General features: G+C 37.9%; 1 long non-coding RNA gene across 1 annotated transcript; it reads left to right on the forward strand.

The window, feature by feature from the left end:
• Positions 1–3,992: 3,992 nt before the first annotated feature.
• LOC123752682 (uncharacterized) lies at positions 3,993–7,396 on the forward strand. The gene is made up of 3 exons (XR_006772215.2): positions 3,993–5,275; positions 5,528–5,700; positions 6,337–7,396. It is a non-coding gene; the product is annotated as an uncharacterized lncRNA (long non-coding RNA).
• The last annotated feature ends 9,094 nt before the right edge of the window (positions 7,397–16,490 follow it).

Below are 16,490 nucleotides of genomic sequence, written 5' to 3' on the forward strand. Positions count from 1 at the left end.
GAGGTATTTATTGTGATAATGTATGTGTATGTATATACTGTATATTACCTCATCGGCACCATTACTGAGTGTTAGGCTTGAGAAGGTCCCCCGGGATCATGTCACAGAGCTTCAGGTAGAGTAGAAGGGAAGCTATGAGGCTACACTCAGTAATTCTAGAAAAAAAGGGGGAGGAAGTGAAGCCAACGTGACGTTATAGGCGAAATTCGCCCCCTGACATCAAAGCAGGGATAAGGGCCAGCTGCAATGGTTTTGCAGCTGCGCTCAGGCTATATACGGGGAGAGAGTAAGGAGCCGAGGGGGTTATGTAATAATGGGATCGAGCCGGGGGCTCCGAGGGAATATTTTGCAGGTACAGAGGTCGGGAAGGTGTGAATACAGGTGGACACACTCTGGGCAGATGGACCTAGAGTAATGTGCTACAGCTGTGGTGAGCACAGCAAGGAAGGATGACCAGAGAGCTGTGAGGTATCTACAGCGTTCTGGAATTGGTGCCCTGGAACGAGACGTCAGCACAGACCCGAGGGAACATGACCTTGGGGTAGGAATCTCCGTTGCTCTGGAGGCCAGGATCACGTTAGCTCAGAGCAACGATGGGACATTGACAACATTCACCAGGCTGGACAGCCTGGGTTTTGTCTGGGTCATGGAGGATCTATGACCTAGCAACCATGGGACACGAAGACAAGAGAAGTGATGCTGCCAATTGTGGAGGAGGCCAGTGAAACATTGTGTGACCATTGTAAGCCCTTATGTCAACAGTACAGGGCAAGATGTTAAATTGTTAGTAACTTATTACTAAGGATGAAGAACCTTAGATATATATATGTGTTGTGTATATATTAATGACTAGTGTCATTTCTGTTTAAATGCCAGCATTCTGGTCCATGTAATTTTATGGTTATGTTTGTATGTAATTATATGTCAGCAGTTTAGGTATATGTGCATTGTTGGAGATGGGGAAAATTATTACAGACTATTTTACCTGTGCTATGATGTGAATATAATGTATATGTTGGAGAAGTGTTGTGAGTCATGTCGGGGAAAATTTTAATTTATTTCATTGTGTGTATGATAAACTTATTGGATGATTTTTTAGTTGTACATATATGGTGGGTGCATCCTCCAGGTCCTTGCACTAATGGAACCATTGCAATGATGCATATGGGGACATATGCGTGTTTAAGGAGGGGAGTGGTGTTGTAATCCACAAGTTAGTAGGAATTATTAGCTAGAGGATCATTACTACAACACTTAACGAATGATGATTGGAAGTACATGTTAAGTAGACAGACTATGGATCACATATCTAAGAAAGGTCAATGGATTAAGACCGAAGCTGTTTAGCCAAATTAATAATTCCTGGCAAGAGGAATTATTCTTCGACAGGCTTCTAGGATCAAGGTTACCGCTCTAGGGATAAGGTTAATCGGATTATACCTTCCTTGAGAGGCGTGGTGAAATGTTTGAGGCCATGGTTGGCTAAAGTCAGTCTTGTTGTGGGAGTTGAACTGGCAAGTCCTCCAGGTCTCCGTTTGTGACAGCAGCGAAGTGTAGCAGACAGCTATGCGAGAGCCTGTTGTGATCTTAGTGACGAAGTTAAGTCTGCAGTATGTGAGTATTGAATGAAAGACTAACCGGGTGTGGAGCGTTGTAGTAATCATTCCGTATTAGGGACTTAGGCGGAAGTTACGAGTGTGGGTGGTGACCGCGGAGGTCAAGTGGTCTATGGGTATTGGAAGTGTATTGACCTAATAGAGTATGTTAATTAATATAGTATTATTTGTCAGAGTCTATTCTTTGTAATTAAATGACAAAACCCGACGGCCTTTAAATACCTTCCATATGTTCATTCATTGTGTTCCAGTACAAACCTAGTGGTACGCCTCAAGGGTCTGGTGTGTGTAGGAGTACACGGTGGTAGTACCGGTTGCTGAGGCAAGGTGTTATGTGTTGTGTAATCGCTGTGTTCGGAATGAACCGGGGTTCAGCGTCACGACAGTAGACATACACTAGTACCTCATTGACTACGTGTAGACATACACCAGTGCCTCATTGACCACGTGTAGACATCCACCAGTACCTCATTGACCACGTGTAGACATACACCAGTGCCTCATTGACCACGTGTAGACATACAACAGTGCCTCATTGACCACGTGTAGACATACAACAGTGCCTCAATGACCACGTGTAGACATCCACCCGTACCTCATTGACCACGTGTAGACATACACCAGTACCTCATTGACCACGCATAGACATACACTAGTGCGTCATTGACCACATGTAGACATACAACAGTGTCTCATTGACCACGTGTAGACATACAACAGTGGCTCATTGACCACGTGTAGACATACAACAGTGGCTCATTGACCACGCATAGACATACACTAGTGCGTCATTGACCACGCGTAGTCATACACCAGTGCCTCACAGACCACGTGTGGTCATACACCAGTGCCTCACAGACCACGTGTGGTCATACACCAGTGTCTCACAGACCACGTGTGGTCATACACCAGTGTCTCACAGACCACGTGTGGCCATACACCAGTGCCTCACGGACCACGTGTGGTCATACACCAGTGCCTCACGGACCACGTGTGATCACACACAGAGATCACACTAACGTGATGCATCAAATGAACAAATCCACAAGGGCTGTGACGAGGGTTCGAACCTGCGTCCGGGAGCATCCCAGACACTGCCTTAATCGACTGAGCTACGACAGGGTAAAAGGGTTGAAACCGAAGTTCTACTGAACTTACTGGATACCGTAGCCTCTCCGAGGCACAAACCGGGGCGGGTCGAGGCCCTGGTCGAGGACCAGGGCCGCGGGGACGCCAAGGTCGGTCGAGGAGGCCGAGGCCCTAGTTTTTTGTTACACCCCCCCCAGGAAGCAGCCCGTAGCAGCTGTCTAACTCACAGGTACCAATTTACTGCTAGGTAATAGTGCATCAAAGCGAAAGAAACTCTGCCCATTTGTTTCTGCCTCCACCGGGGATCGAACTCGGAACCTCAGGACTACGAATCCGGAGCGCTGTCCACTCAGCTATCAGGCCGCAGGGCATGGAGCCTCTGGATGTCTAGGTTCGAGTCCTTCTGGGGTTAGGAGATTTCTGTTGCATATTGGCTTGAAGACCATATAAGCTTGTTCGCGCACGCGCGCGCACACACACACACACACACACACACACACACACACACACACACACACACACACACACACACACACACACACACACACACACACACACACACACACACACAGGGTTCTGACAGCTGGGGCCGGTGGTTGAATGGACAGCATGCTGGACGAGTAATCCTGTGGTCTGGGGTTCGATTCCCGGCGCTGGTGAGAAACAATAGGCAGAGTTTCTTTCACCCTGATGGCCCCTGTTACCTAGCAGTAAATAAGTACCTGGAAGTTAGACAGCTGTTACGGGTTGCTTCCTGTGTGTGTGTGGGGGTGGGGTTAGTTAGTAGTTAGAAACGGTTGATTGATTGACAGTTTAAAGGCGGCCCGAAAGAGCAGAGCTCAACCCTCGCAAGCACAACTAGGCGAATACAACTAGGTGAATACACACACACGCACACATTATATATATATATATATATATATATATATATATATATATATATATATATATATATATATATATATATATATATGTCGTACCTAGTAGCCAGAATGCACTTCTCAGCCTACTATGCAAGGCCTTCTCAGCCTACTATGGTATATATATATGGTATATATATATACCATATATATATATATATATATATATATATATATATATATATATATATATATATATATATATATATATATATATATATATATATATATATATATATATATATATATATATATAGGCAGTCTTTCCTGTAGACATATATTATTAAATATGACCGAAAAAGTAAGAGTAATAATTCTAACACGAATATTCTCAATATTTCTTATTTTTCTTTTCACTGTCGATGGTAATTGAAAAATCAGTTCTCCAAAATTCATTTTTATTTCTAGTCTGACGCGACACTTGAACGCGTTTCGTAATAACTTATTACATTTTCAAAGGCTTTAGTTTACACACACACAACTATAACCTGCAAACACTAAACAGATTTCTTACTATGCTATAATTCAAACGGCTTTTCATTTTATATACCTGCATTTGGGTGAGGTGATATGTTATAACAGTTTTGGATGATGTGAAAACAAACTTTCAACACATGATAGAACATGAAACAATGGGTATAATATTGGGTAAGTTGAAGGGAAGAATGTAAGTAAATGCAAAGGGCCTATTGGCCCATATTTCTTGATGCTTCTATATTGGTGCGGAGTCTTGAAGTGGGTAGAATATAGTTGTGCATTAATTGACTGTTGATTGCTGATGTTGACTTCTTAATGTGTAGTGCCTCACAGATATGAAGCCGCCTGCTACCGCTGTATCTATCGATGATTCTTGTGTTTTTTGCTAAGACTTCTCTGGTGATGGTCTGGTTGTGGGAAGAGATTATATGTTCCTTGATGGAGGCCTGTTGCTTATGCATCGTTAATCGCCTGGAAAGAGATGTTGTTGTCTTACCTTGTTTAAATGAGTGAGGTTTATATTTCTGTTGTTGCTTTTGTTTATGTTGCTATGTTTGTTGCCTTTATTGCCAATATTTCTGTTGTTGTTCCTATTACTGTTTCTATTCCTACTTGTTTCTGTTGAGACTCACATTTATGTTGATGCTCCTCTTTCTGTTGCTGTTGTTTCTGAGCTTAGTTGCATATATGTTAATAAATATATCTATCTGTGTCTCCCACAAAAAAGACACTCACAGTTGCCTATAAAAGAAAGTAAACAGACAGTTTGAAGCACAGGAAATAGCCTGAGCCAGAATAATACAGACATTCCAACAATAACAGAGGGATTCCCCTCTCCCATAAATAGCTTCCCAAATCTTCGGCACCTTTCAAATTATTCCATACTCGTCACCTGAGGATTTCGCGTATATTATTATTGTCCTTATCATCACATTTCTCATAACTCTTTCTTTATGAGCATAGAATTCACTATTCCGCGCCGCACAGGTAGAGCTCAAATGAATTTCCTCCCCGTGTCTGCGTGGTTGTACTGAGCACCTGGCAACCATAATGACGACACTCTAAGAGGGTGTCGAGGCTTATATACCGGAGAAGCGCGCTGAGAGGCACCACTTGGGGACCTAGAGAGTTCAGTTGCTGCAGTCAGTCACCATGAACTATCTCAGAATCTTGGTTTGTAGTAATAATTTGGTTGTTCTTTTTTATCTAGTGTTGGTGCCATTGCTGGTGATGGTACTAGTGCTGCTCCTTGTAGACCCACTAGTGCTGCTCCTGTAGACTCACTAGTGCTGATACTCTTGCAGCTGATGGTACTAGAACAACTCCTGGTACTAGTGTGCTTCTCCTGTTTCTGGTATTAGCTGTTATGGTCAGCAACAATGAGTTAAGTCACAAGTTTGACCTCGTTATCTCTTTCTTCCCCAGATACTGGTGGTAGTGTTGATGGCCGCTGTGTGCGGGACCATGGCCAACCCTGAGCCTTTCGCACGACGTAGAGGTGGTGGTGGTCGTGGAGGTGGTAGTCGGGGAGGTGGTGGTCGGGGCGGTGGTGGTCGTGGCGGTGGAGGACGTGGTGGTGGTGGGGGTCGTGGCGGCGGGTAAGTTGACTCTCAATAGAGCATCATTTGAGCATGTGTTTATTGTTTATTAATGAACAATTTATTGTGCCTAAACCTTGCATGGCGGAAACATAACCCAAAATTAAATATCCCGAAACATACTGTTGCTCTGCGGAACAGTATATGTTGGTACAAGCCTCCTATGTCTAGCTTTATGAACAAGTTACCGCAAATTTGAGGTGAAAAACAGAAGGGATTATCTTCTTGAGATAATTTCGTGGCTTAGCGTCCCCGCGGCCCGGTCCTCGACCAGGTCTCCCCCCTTAGCAGCTGTCTAACTCCCAGGTACCTATTTACTGCTAGGTGAACAGGCTCATCAGGATGAAAGAAACTCTGCCCGTTTATTTCCGCATCCACCAGGGATCGAACCCGGAACCTCAGGACTACGAATCCCGAGCGCTGCCACTCAGCTGTCAGGCCCTAACAGGAGGTTCAGTCATTTCTTGACAATATATGTTGTGCACTGGTTTCAATACTGTAGCTCTAATGTGATTTTTATTCTACAATGAGTTTTTTGTTAAATAACGTCGTTATAATAAACCAGTAGATACAATGCGTCAACACTTACACTTGGAAGTGTAGCCACACTGACTAATGTTTACATCCCGTCTACAGCCGTGGGTAGAGGTGCACTCGAGGGCTGGCTGATAGCGGGGCAGTCATGGCGGCCATGGCAGCGGCCATTATGGTGGTTATGGCGGCCATGGCTGTGGCCACCTCATGCCGTCCACTGATGCCACTCATTACAACGTTGAAACATCTACAAAACCCCAGTCTTACCTGTTAAACGACATAGTACGAAAATATGTATGTTAAACAAGCATAAACCAGATATCAAACTCTATTAATTGGAATGTTTATTACTACATCCTAATGGACTGAAAGCAAATAAATGTTGAATGTTATCAATTTGTGAATGTAAGTTTTTGAATACAGTACGCATTAGGCTCGTTTAACTTCAGTAATACTTATATTAACCTTAGACTGCTCAACAGAAGAAAAACAAGGATTTCTTGAAAACTTATTAAATAAAACGTATGTGGCACATGTTGTGCTGGAAATATTAAGAAAAATGTGAGAAAATTAAAGTACTGTATATATATATTGTGACGATAATCTCCTTCAAGAGATTGAGCCTGCTCTTCCCTCCACAAATACGTCGCTACAAATATATAAAACTACTATGGAAGAAATGTCCAACAACGACAACAACATCTCCAAGGTTTGCCAGAGCGCAAAACGTATGCAGCCAGGAACACCTGCTACACCTCAAACCGCCAAACTACCTGTTTTGTTGCCGGCTCCTCGCTGATTGGCTGCCGGTATAGCTGCAACTGCACTCCACCCACCATACTACTTGATGTCTGGGGCCGCCACGACCTCAGTCTTCAGAATATTCAGTGCTTTCATACGGTTAACACTTCTTCCTGGTAGACTAAGCTTTGGCTTACGTGTACTAAGAGAGGTGATAGCTTAAAGCCAATATTCCTGCACCTCTCATTTTATTGTATATTGCACAGCTTGTTATTGCTCACTTGTCTTAACGTAACTTTTCATTTTGTCCTTTAATTATTCTTATTATTTTGATTGATTGATTTTATTATACGAATTTGTATGTCCATTTTATTCATGTTTTGTTTATCTAACGTAATTAAAATTCCATTGTTAAAATTTACTTGTGTTTTGTGTGCCTTCTCCTTACCTTACCACAGACGAAGTTCCAGATTTTCTATTTTATATATATATATATATATATATATATATATATATATATATATATATATATATATGTCGTACCTAATAGCCAGAACTCACTTTTCAGCCTACTATTCAAGGCCCGATTTGCCTAATAAGCCAAGTTTTCCTGAATTAATATATTTACTATAATTTTTTTCTTATGAAATGATAAAGCAACCCTTTTCTCTATGTATGATGTCAATTTTTTTTTATTGGAGTTAAAATTAACGTAGATATATGACCGAACCTAACCAACCCTACCTAACCTAACCTAACCTATATTTATAGGTAAGGTTAGGTTAGGTAGCCAAAAAAAGCTAGGTTAGGTTAGTTTAGGTAGGTTAGGTAGACGAAAAAACATTAATTCATGAAAACTTGGCTTATTAGGCAAATCGGGCCTTGAATAGTAGGCTGAGAAGTGCGTTCTGGCTATTAGGTACGACATATATATATATATATATATATATATATATATATATGTCGTACCTAATAGCCAGAACGCACTTCTCAGCCTACTATTCAAGGCCCGATTTGCCTAATAAGCCAAGTTTTCATGAATTAATGTTTTTTCGTCTACCTAACCTACCTAACCTAACCTAACCTAGCTTTTTTTGGCTACCTAACCTAACCTTACCTATAAATATAGGTTAGGTTAGGTTAGGTAGGGTTGGTTAGGTTCGGTCATATATCTACGTTAATTTTAACTCCAATAAAAAAAAATTGACCTCATACATAGAGAAAAGGGTTGCTTTATCATTTCATAAGAAAAAAATTATAGTAAATATATTAATTCAGGAAAACTTGGCTTATTAGGCAAATCGGGCCTTGAATAGTAGGCTGAGAAGTGAGTTCTGGCTACTAGGTACGACATATATATATATATATATATATATATATATATATATATATATATATATATATATATATATATATATATATATATATATATATATATATATATATAACCTTACCTATAAATATAGGTTAGGTTAGGTTAGGTAGGGTTGGTTAGGTTCGGTCATATATCTACGTTAATTTTAACTCCAATAAAAAGAAATTGACCTCATACATAGAGAAAAGGGTTGCTTTATCATTTCATAAGAAAAAAATTATAGTAAATATATTAATTCAGGAAAACTTGGCTTATTAGGCAAATTGGGCCTTGAATAGTAGGCTGAGAAGTGAGTTTTGGCTACTAGGTACGACATATATATATATATATGTCGTACCTAGTAGCCAGAACGTACTTCTCTGCCTACTATTCAAAGCCCGATTTGCCTAATAAGCCAAGTTTTCATGAATTATTGGTTTTTCGACTACCTAACCTACCTAACCTAACCTAACCTAACTTTTTCGGTTACCTAACCTAACGTAACCTATAAAGATAGGTTAGGTTAGGTTAGGTAAGGTTGGTTAGGTTCGGTCATATATCTACGTTAATTTTAACTCCAATAAAAAAAAATTGACCTCATACATAATGAAATGGGTAGCTTTATCATTTCATAAGAAAAAAATTTGAGAAAATATATTAATTCAGGAAAACTTGGCTTATTAGGCAAATTGGGCTTTGCATTGTAGGCTGAGAAGTGCGTTCTGGCTACTAGGTACGACATATATATATATATATATATATATATATATATATATATATATATATATATATATATATATATATATATATATATATAAATATATATATATATATATATATATATATATATATATATATATATATATATATATATATATATATATATATATATATATATATATATATATATATATGTCGTACCTAGTAGCCAGAACGCACTTCTCAGCCTACTATGCAAGGCCCGATTTGCCTAATAAGCCAAGTTTTCATGAATTAATGTTTTTTCGATTACCTAACCTACCTAACCTAACCTAACCTAACTTTTTCGGCTACCTAACCTAACCTAAACTATAAAGATAGGTTAGGTTAGGTTAGGTAGGGTTGGTTAGGTTCTGTCATATATCTACGATAATTTTAACTCCAATAAAAAAAAATTGACCTCATACACAATGAAATGCGTAGCTTTATCATTTCATTATAAAAAAAATTGAGAAAATATATTAACTCAGGAAAACTTGGCTTATTAGGCAAATCGGGCCTTGCATAGTAGGCTGAGAAGTGCGTTCTGGCTACTAGGTACGACATATATATATATATATATATATATATATATATATATATATATATATATATATATATATATATATATATATATGTATATATATATGTATATATATATATATATATATATATATATATATATATATATATATATATATATATATATATATATATATATATATATATATATATGTATATATATATATATATATATATATATATATATATATATATATATATATATATATATATATATATATATATATATATATATATATATGTCGTACCTAATAGCCAGAACGCACTTCTCAGCCTACTATGCAAGGCCCGATTTGCCTAATAAGCCAAGTTTTCATGAATTAATTGTTTTTCGACTACCTAACCTACCTAACCTAACCTAACCTAACTTTTTCGGCTACCTAACCAAACCTAACCTATAAAGATAGGTTAGGTTAGGTTAGGTAGGGTTGGTTAGGTTCGGTCATATATCTACGTTAATTTTAACTCCAATAAAAAATAATGACCTCATACATAATGAAATGGGTAGCTTTATCATTTCATAAGAAAAAAATTAGAAAAAATATATTAATTCAGGAAAACTTGGCTTATTAGGCAAATCGGGCCTTGAATAGTGGGCCAAAAAGTGAGTTCTGGCTACTAGGTACGACATATATATATATATATATATATATATATATATATATATATATATATATATATATATATATGTCGTACCTAGTAGCCAGAACTCACTTCTCAGCCTACTATGCAAGGCCCGATTTGCCTAATAAGCCTAGTTTTCATGAATTAATGTTTTTTCGACAACCTAACCTAACCTAACCTAACGTTTTCGGCTACCTAACCTAACCTAACCTATAAAGATAGGTTAGGTTAGGTTAGGTAGGGTTGGTTAGGTTCGGTCATATATCTACGTTAATTTTAACTCCAATTAAAAAAAATTGACCTCATACATAATGAAATGGGTAGCTTTATCATTTCATAAGAAAAAAATTAGAGAAAATATAATAATTCAGTAAAACTTGGCTTATTAGGCAAATCGGGCCTCGCATAGTAGGCTGAGAAGTGAGTTCTGGCTACTAGGTACGACATATATATATATATATATATATATATATATATATATATACATATATATATATATATATATATATATATATATATATATATATATATATATATATATATATATATATATATATATATATATATATATATATGTCGTACCTAGTAGCCAGAACGCAATTCTCAGCCTACTATGCAAGGCCCGATTTGCCTAATTATCCAAGTTTTCATGAATTAATTGTTTTTCGACTACCTAACCTACCTAACCTAACCTAACCTAACTTTTTCGGCTACCTAACCTAACCTAACCTATAAAGATAGGTTAGGTTAGGTTAGGTAGGGTTGGTTAGGTTCGGTCATATATCTACGTTAATTTTAACTCCAATAAAAAAAGATTGACCTCATACATAATGAAATGGGTAGCTTTATCATTTCATAAGAAAAAAATTAGAGAAAAAATATTAATTCAGGAAAACTTGGCTTATTAGGCAAATCGGGCTTTGCATAGTAGGCTGAAAAGTACGTTCTGGCTACTAGGTACGACATATATATATATATATATATATATATATATATATATATATATATATATATATATATATATATATATATATATATATATATATATATATATATATAATGTATGTATATTTTTCAGACAAATATGTTATAACTAGAAGATGTGGTCAGAGACCGGGCCGCGAGAATCTTTACCCCCGGAACCACCGCCAGGTAACAACAAGGTCATACTATAAAGTGTAAGAAGATGAGAAGGGTAGTTTGCCCCCAGTAGTTCCCCAAACTGAGAATTACAAATCAAATCAACAAAATTATCATAGCCTTATAAGACAAAAACAAAAACTATGGAGACTGCAGGAAAACATAAATTCCTTGTTACCAGTATAATTATTTTATGATAGTTTCAATTCTCCTAACTCAATTTCATGTGTGTGCAAAGTATTTACGCTTACGTATTGTACAGAATTTATTACTTTGAGTAAAAAAAATTATTTACATTATAATTGTTGTGTATATCATAACGACATATATTCTACCTGAAGAGACTCTAGTGGACCAGTTCTTGAACCACTTGTGATGTAAAAGACTGATATTAACCTATATAACTAGCTTTACAAGACTATAACTTGTCTAGTTAAATGAACTTTGGGGTTTACTTCCTGAGCACATGATGTACCTCCTTAACCTTTCCACTACTATCCACAAGATGGTTATGGGGGTCAAAAAAATACTTTGTTCATATAAAGTTGTTGGATGACATACATCATTGACGGTAAAAATGACATAGTTTGCAAAATGTTGATAGTAAGAAACCGACCCATGCTTCAAAATAATGCTTCATGTAGCTGGATTTCTAATTTGTCATCAAATATAACAAATTTATTACAGAAGATCAGCAAGTGTTTTTGTACTTTCCAGCAAAATACATGGTTGAATGTGCCTTTCGTGCTGTTACGGACTATATCTAAACAACGAGGACGTCTCAATATTCAGCCCATCCTCCTGCTTTGGTAGCACTTTTAGTAATGATGAGGACAATAGTGTATATACCGACGTACAACGAAATTAGAAAGTAGAAATCGGCACTATTGAGTTGGACAAACCGGATAACTACTTTTATTTGTGTTGCAAAGATAAACTAAACTTACCTAACTTAAGAGGAATAGGGCGAATAGTTCTTTTACAGAAAAAGTAGGTGATTTTGGATTTGGTGGAGTTCGTTTTAATACGCCAGTTATATTCCCATTCAGTGACAACATTTAGTTCTGTTTGTGCTCTGTTTGTTAGTGTATCAATGGTGTTGCTGGTGACAAGGTGAGAGACATCATCGGCGTAGCATATGGTTAATGAAGTGTGATGAACAGGGTCAGGAATGTCGTTGATGTATAGGATGTAGAGTATTGGGGCAAGAACAGAGCCTTGGGGAACACCGGCATGTTTATTTATTTATTTATTTATTTATTTATTTATTTATTTATTTATTTATATATATATACAAGAAGGTACATTGGGTTTGTGAGAATACATTGGATAGTACAGTATTTACATTCTTGTAAAGCCACTAGTACGCGCAGCGTTTCGGGCAGGTCCTTAATCTAGCAGATAATTTTAAGTAGGTAATTTCAATCAGAATTGATAAATGAAAGATACATTACAAGAGAAAAATGAGATGAGAGAGATAAGTAAGTATATTAAAGCACGTTGTTATATTAAAGCTCTGATTGATTACATTGACAGCTTGATTAGTAATTTAAACAAGATTAATAGACACCATACAGCAGATTGACAGCACATATAAGACAGCAATGATCACAATGGTAAAGATGTTCAGAATGGGTACATAAAGATTGGGAGACTGGGTAGCAAAAGATACAGATAAACAAGATTTATAAACACCATACAGTAGAATGGCAGCACATATAAGAAAACAGCAATGATCTCAATGGTAAAGATGTTCAAATTGGGAACATAAAGGTTGGGAGATTGGGTAGCAATAGATACAGTGCAATTTTAAGGCAAAAAGTGAAAAACTATGAAGATGAAATTAGGTACTTTTTAGTATTGATTTTGAATGATGTAAAAGTTGGACAGCTTTTCAATTCAGTAGGGAGTGAGTTCCATAAACTGGGTCCCTTTATTTGCATAGAGTGTTTACACAAATTAAGATTAACTCTGGGGATATCGAAGAGATATTTATTTCTGGTGTGGTGATAATGGGTCCTATTACATCTGTCCAGGAAGAGTTTCAGACAAGGATTTGCATTTAAGAACAGGGTTTTGTAAATGTAGTTGACACAAGAGAATTTGTGGAGTGAGATTATGTTTAGCATGTTTAGGGAGTTAAACAAGGGGGCTGTGTGTTGTCTGAAAGCAGAATTTGATATTATTCTGATAGCAGATTTTTGCTGGGTGATGATGGACTTGAGGTGGTTTGCAGTGGTTGAACCCCATGCACAGATACCATAGTTGAGATAGGGATAGATTAGTGCATAATATAGAGAGATGAGAGCAGAGTTAGGAACATAATATCTGATTTTGGAGAGTATACCAACTGTATTAGAGACTTTCTTAGTTATGTGTTGTATGTGGGTACTGAAGTTGAGTCTCTTGTCTAGGAATATGCCAAGAAACTTTCCATCATTTTTATTGCTAATGTTTACATTGTCAATCTGAAGCTGAATTGCATATGTAGATTTGCTTCCAAATAGGATGTAGTAGGTCTTTTCTATGTTAAGTGTTAGTTTGTTGGTTGACATCCATAGGTGGACTTTTTTTAGTTCATTATTAACAACATCATTTAGTGTATGTGGGTTGGGGTTGGAGTAAATGAGGGTAGTATCATCAGCAAACAAAATAGGTTTCAGAATGTTAGAGACATTAGGCAGATCATTAATGTATATAAGAAATAGTAGGGGTCCCAAGATGCTGCCCTGTGGCACTCCAACGGTTATTGGTAGAATGGGAGAGATTATGTTATTGATGGCTACACATTGGTGTCTATCACTAAGATAGGATTGGATATAGTCCAGTGCATGGCCTCGGATTCCATAATGATGGAGTTTACATAAGAGGTAATCGTGATTAACAGTATCAAAGGCCTTTCTCAGGTCAATGAAGAGTCCAATTGGAAACTCATTTTTGTCAAGGGCAGAGTAAATTATATCAAGGAGACTAATAATTGCATCGTTGGTACTCTTTTGAGAGCGGAAGCCAAACTGACAATGTAAGTTGAAGTAGTCAGTGTGTTGTCGGAGGAACTTAATTCTCATTGTCCTATTGTCTAAGTAGTTAGAAAGAAGTTTGGTATTGATAAGAGGAAGATTAAAGTTGTTGCAGAGTTTGAATTTTAGGCCGTCATGCCAACCAGTGTCAAAGGCCTTCTCAACGTCCTTAGTGATGAGTGCAGTCTTAAGTCTTTGGTGCTGATTGATACTGAGGTAGTTGGTCATGATGTTTAAGGCGTCGTGAGTGGACCGGTGTGGCCGAAATCCAAACTGTTTGTTAGTAAGTCATTGTGTTCTAGGTAAGTTCCAAGTCTCTGGTTGATCAGCCTTTCAAAGACTTTGCCAAGTGTCTCTAGAAGGCTGATGGGTCTGTAGTTCTTTGGGTCAGTGTGGAGTTTCCCAGGTTTTGGAATAAGAACGGCTGTGGCAGACTTAAAGTTGAGAGGGAAGTATCCAGAGGCAAGGGAAGCGTTGAATAGGTTAGTGATAGCATCAATGATAGAATCAGGGAGTTGTCTAAGAAGGATATGTTCAATGCCAGACGCACCAGGGGCTCTACGACGAGTGCCCATGAGAGCTGTCTTGACATCAGCTGGAGTTAGGGGAGTCTGTAGTTTAGTGCGTGAATTGAGATTGTCAAGGTTGATGAGGTCGTCAGGTGTAGTGTTATGTCTGTTTTGGTGTATCCAGTCTTCGACTACTGCAATGTTGGGAAGGGCAAATGGTTCAGGAGGATGTGGGTGAAAAATTTGTTCCCAGTGGTGTTTAAAAATGTTGAGTACTTCATCAGGATCAGTGATTTTGTTGTTGTTATGAAGAAGGTATTTAAACGGTGTGTGAGTTGATCCTTGTAAGCGTTTGATTTGTTTCTAGAATTCTTGAGGTGTCAGTTTTCTGTGTTGTTCTGCTTGTTCTATGAGGTGTCTCCAGTGTTTTGTCTTCATCTAGGCTGTTAAGGATGTGTTTTTTTGAATGCTGTTAGGTCCTATAGTACTTGTCCATGACGATGCATGTTTTGTAAGAATCTAGTGTGATAACAAGCTAAGAGGCGTTTTGTGCGAATGGAGGGGGTGAAAGTGAAATGTGGTTTGTGTGTTGTTTTAGGAATAGAGATATTTGCTGCATGAATGATGGTGTCTTGTATGTTGGGTGCTTGTGCGTCGATGTCAGTGTGATGTTTGTCATTGTATTCATAAGTGAGATCAGTGTCATCTATGTGTTGTTTGAACATGTCCCAGTTTGCCCTAAGGTATGAGAATTGAGGAGTGCTGGGGATGAGAATAGGGTTTGTGGAGACTGTGAGAATTAAGGGAATATGATCAGAGCCCGTAATGGGCCCTGGTGAAATGAAGTGTTGCAAGTTTGTGCCATGTCTGTTGGTGAATATGAGATCAGGACTGCCAGAACCTGTATGACTGAAAGAAGTGGGGAAGTCAGGACCAAGAAAGAATAGGTGTTTTTGGGTGTATATTTGGTGAAGCTGTATGCCATGTTGATTTGTGGAATTGTGGTGGAATGTAGGATGTTGTGCCTTGAGGTCTGCAAGCAGAAAAACAGGCAAGTGAGTGTGGTTGAGGAGAGTTGTGATATCTTGCATGGGAATGCCGGTGTTAGGACGGTTGTAGGTTGTGCAGAAAATGAGAGAACCCATTTGTGTGTGGACTTTGATGGCTATGAAATGTTTGTGAAGCTAATGAGTGTGTAAGAGTTCGTGTTTGTATGAAGAACGGATGAGTATTGCATCTCCTTCATGTGCTTCATCTGGTGACGGGTAAGATTAGTAGCCATAATGTTTTATTTTATATCAGTTCGTAATGAAGGTGCTATTTAATAATAGCACATCAGGTCTCACGATCTCAATAAAATCTGACACCATGTGACTAATGGAGAAATATGCCCGCCCATTAAATTGGATGATCTTTATGAATGTGAAAAGTTAGGTTTTGAGCTATTTTGAGTACGAACAGAAGCAGGAGTAGCTCTAGTATATGGGGTGGTTTGGTCGTTGGCATGCATACTGAAGGCTGTAAGAGAAAGGTTCCTGGTGAAATTGG

This window comes from Procambarus clarkii, chromosome 54, assembly GCF_040958095.1.
Source record: "Procambarus clarkii isolate CNS0578487 chromosome 54, FALCON_Pclarkii_2.0, whole genome shotgun sequence".
Classification (NCBI taxonomy): domain Eukaryota; kingdom Metazoa; phylum Arthropoda; class Malacostraca; order Decapoda; family Cambaridae; genus Procambarus; species Procambarus clarkii.